Source organism: Microtus oregoni, unplaced genomic scaffold (assembly GCF_018167655.1).
Source record: "Microtus oregoni isolate MIOR12 unplaced genomic scaffold, Mior012 000036F_ref0000092, whole genome shotgun sequence".
Classification (NCBI taxonomy): Eukaryota; Metazoa; Chordata; class Mammalia; order Rodentia; family Cricetidae; genus Microtus; species Microtus oregoni.
Window position 1 is genome coordinate 17,898,628 of NW_024543095.1, and position 4,512 is coordinate 17,903,139.

Consider the following 4,512-nt stretch of genomic DNA (forward strand, 5'->3'; position numbering starts at 1 on the left):
GCCGTGATGATAACGACAGACCTTCTGAAACTGTAAGCGAGCCCCCAGTTAAACGCTTTCTTTTATAAGAGCAGCCGGGGTAACTGTGTCTCTTCTCAGCAGTCGACCAGTGACTAAGGCACCTGGCAAGGAATGGCCTCAGGCACGCTCAGCCCTTTAACCTTTAAAGTTTTCCAGATATTCTTTTCTAATCAGTTTCACTGACATTTCAATCCTATGAGTAAATGGGTTTTGTATCATATATATGTCTGTGCTTTGTATATAAAGATAATACTGTTTTTTTTTATCCTTTCAGGGCCATTTTTAAAAATTTTTGTTTTGTTTTGGTGTGCGCGCGCGTGCAAGTGTGTGCATTGGGGGTACTACTGCACTCATTAAAAATGGATACTGTAGCCCACCTTATATTTTATAAGGCATACTTAACAAGTGCTTCATGGGTAGTGAGGGCTCAGCAGGCAAAGGCGTTTGTCACCAAGTCTGGGAACCTGAATTCAACCCTGGGACCCACTAACTCCCTCGAGCTGTCCCTTCACCTCTACATGTGCCCCGACAATAAATAAATAACAAAATAAATGGAGGTTTTACAAATTGTTTCAAATTTGCTATATATAGTATATATGTGTGTATGTATTTCTGTATATATATATATATATGTATATATACTTTCTCATACTCTTTCTTCTCTGTATATGGTAGAGATCCATTGTTTTTTTTTTCCATGTATAAGGAAACTAGCTTTCCAGGACCACTCAAAATAGCCACCATCCCCTATAGCCACCTCCAGTGTCCAGTGTCCAGGCGTGGTCCGTTCTGCATTCTCTCTTCCGTTCTATTGTGTGCTAGTCTAGCCCTGCCCAAAGTTATAACTTCTATTGCTTAATGCAGTTCCTTTTATCATTATATTTCTTCTTGCACATACCAAAAACGCACACAGAACAATGAATCCTGGGTTACAAAAGAGTGTTTGTTTAGCATCTGCCTTTTAAGTCTTTGTCCACCAGCTCAACAGCAAGAAAAACCACACAAATGCTACTAATAATGAGTCTTGACCTTGAGCAGGCTAAGCCTCTTTTCTTCTTCAGAAGCATCTTGTCTATCCTTTGCTCCTGGCTCTTCCCTGTCCATTTTTGTTATGGTTAGTCAGAGTCCAAAACAACACCGTGTGTGAGCAGCAAGGGTAGGGACGAGCTCCTACAGATAAAGCAATGGCAGCAAAGCCATGCTGGGGGCAGATTATGTGTCAGAGACCCAGCAAGTCTGCAGTCCAGGACCCAAGGACTTGGGAGTCAGAATAAGGCAGCCCTTTGCAGAGACCCTCAGCCAGTGTCAATGCATGTGGCCATTTCCACTTGTAGGTAATGCTGGCTACCACAAAGGCAATAAGTCTTTCACATAAGCCTCCTATGGGAGATTTGTCAAGGAACTAGAACCACTCATTCTGAAAGACAAAATAAATAAATAAAATTCGATTGTTAAATTTCTCTGGAGGCTAAGGAGATCATTGAAAGGGTAAAACAAGTCCAGAATTTGAAGTCCAGACTCAGGGAGCAGTGATCCCTGTGAGGGGATGAACCTAGTTGGATCAACAGCCCCAGCCCATCACTTCCCAAGAGGGTCCAGTAGCATCCATGTCACTGGGGTTTACTTTGTTTATATAATGTAACAATTATTGAGCATTTACTATGAACTGGGCTCCCTCCAAAGCATGCTGCGAGTTTACCTAATTTAAGGAACCCTCAAAATTCAAATTAACTGCAAGTATGAGTCCAATCAATAAAGGAGCAGTTGGCATTTTCCGTTGAGGAAGAGATAGTTGAGGACAGTTGGAGGGTTCCCTTTATTTACAGAGCTCTGACAATCAAGTCTCAAACTGGGCTTTGGGACTTTTTCTGGTTGGCTCTTACTTATTTAACCCAAAAGGAAAAGATGAAAACCAGGAGTTATCAGATTATAACTGATATGCTCACTGAAAACAGGGGCAGGTTATATGCCCACTGAAGACAGGGGCAGGTTATATGCCCACTGAAGACAGGGGCAGGTTATATGCCCACTGAAGACAGGGGCAGGTTATATACCCACTGAAGACAGGGGCAGGTTATATGCCCACTGAAGACAGGGGCAGACAAGATGCTGATTGCATCCTCCGTGGAGATATGCAGGAAGAAAGGAGGTGAGGAAAAATGGATATCCTAAAACACAAAGCCTAGGGTACCCATTGTGAGCTCTGTTGAGGCCGCATGAACAAAGACTTGGCCCCCTGCTCTGGGTCTGAAAGTCCTTGGTATCAGATGCCAAATATTGGCATCAAGGATTTTCCAACAAGGAATGCAGCCGCCTGAAACCCTTTGTGGAGCAAGACAGGTTATAAATAGACCTATAAATTTTTTTAAGCAGAAGGCAACAGGCTTAGCAGAGCTATTCTTCCCCTTTGGTTCTCCCCCCTGCATCGCTTTGCCTATTAAATCCCTGCTACCAGGCAGAGCCATCTGCCTACTAGCCAATCCGCTGCTGCAGCCTCGGGAGAGCCAGGGTGGAAACCGGCTTCTATGACAACCTCAGCTTGTGACCTTGCTTGTGGAAAAGAGTAAATCTTCCTAACTTACCCCTGGCTAATTGGGCAGGAGGTAAAGGAGACAAGAACGCTGCATCCTCTCTAACTGGCTGGCTGGCGCACTAATCCACCCCTTGCAGAGACAACCTTGGCTTAGCAACAGACTAAAGAGAAAGGCTGTGTACCGAGACCTGCTCTGGGGGCGTCTGTGCGTGTGAGAGCAGGGGCGGGCGCCTTTCTTCTCTTCTGGCAGATGCAAAGGCAGAGGCACCTGGGCACACAGGTTCAGAATTATTTAGGCCATTGCATCTCAGACTTTGCTGGGCTCAGAACCACCCAGAGACGTCTAAAAGCAGGGGTCTCTGGGCTTCACTTTCATTGTTTCTGATCTGGCAGAACTAAGGTAGGGCCCAAGAATTTCCCATATGCCACCAGGTGACGCTGATACTGCCAGTTTCGGAGGACGCTTGGAAAACCTTTAGTTTAGCTTATCTTCCTGATTTTTACAAACGAGGAAAATGAACCCATTATAGTTAATAAAAAGACATATCTAGGGGTCCCAAACTGGCGGATCGTTTCAGCCAGACTACCCCAGAGATACCTAAACTCTTGTGGTATTTCTTCTACCACTTCGGGCTGGCACAAGACCAGAATTAAAATAGCAAGGTGCTATTTTAATCATAAATGTTACCCTTTATGACTGAAGATGGCCGGTCCCACATGCTGGCTCCTCTTCCTCTGCCTTCCCTAGTCCAGCATAGCTGGCTCCGCCGGCCTTGGTACATAAATAGCCCACTCTGGTCCTTTATTCACGATCCAATAGGGCAGAGAGTCAGAGAGCATTGCCATAGCTGGGTGTCCACTACGAAGGGCCGTGCATCTATTTTACTGCCCTACTGTCTTTGTTACTTAGTGAACTGGTGGTCTGAGGGCTCTGCCTTGACTACTGAGTAACAGCCCTTGGCCCTGAGCTAAAGCTCTTTCTATAGCCCCCACGTCTACTGAAAGTTTTGACCTTGGTGTCTAACGTTTCTCCTTATTGCCCTGCCTTTCTTGAAGCTACTTTGAATGGTTCATTCATGGGGGTGGGCAGTGGCTGGTGAAGGTGAACTTTCCTCTTGGTCTCATTCCTGGGGTGGAACATTCACCTATACTCAGCCCCTACGGCTATGCCCTGCATCTGGCAAGCAAACTTGTCCATGGTATCTGTGTACCTAGAGGATTTCTGAGTCACTAACGGCCTCTTAATTCTCTTGGGCTATGCCCTGCCAACCAAACTGGAAAGTTCAGACTCGAGTTGGCATGACGTCCAAGGTGAGCCTGGCCGTAAGCTGCCCGCCTGCCTGGCACTGTCACTTCTAGTCCTCGTGTCTGCAGTGGAGCAGTCCCCAGCCCATCCCACCGCCACCACATCCTCTGTTTCTTTGTGCCCAGGAGATCTGGCACAAAGGCTTCCTGCAGAGGACACGTGCTTCATCCAAGAGGTTCTCCTCGGTGTGGAGAAGCAATAAACGAGCTCTATCGACAGCCATGTCTTGGATGGCTCCCTTGAACAAGACAGACACAGCTAAATAATTCTGTATTAAGAATTGGTTGGGCTGGCAATATGACTCCACAGACAAAAGCACTTGCCACTCAAGCCTGATGATCTGAGTTCAATACTATAGTGGAAGGGAAGAACCAACTCCAGAAAGTTGCACACACACACACACACACACACACACAACTGACTTCCACACACACACTGGCTCATGTACATCTACACTGATTTACACACATCACATGCACACACACACACACAGCTGACTTACACACACACACACAGCTGACTTACACACACACACAGCTGACTTACACACACACACAGCTGACTTACACACACACACACAGCTGACTTACACACACACACAGCTGACTTACACACACACACACACAGCTGACTTACACACACACACAGCTGA

At 46.1% G+C, this 4,512-nt stretch overlaps 1 non-coding gene across 1 annotated transcript; it reads right to left on the minus strand.

Moving 5' to 3' along the window:
* Window positions 1–898: 898 nt before the first annotated feature.
* On the minus strand, window positions 899–1,031 carry LOC121433117. The gene has a single exon (XR_005972281.1). It is a non-coding gene; the product is annotated as a small nucleolar RNA SNORA40 (small nucleolar RNA).
* Window positions 1,032–4,512: the final 3,481 nt, after the last annotated feature.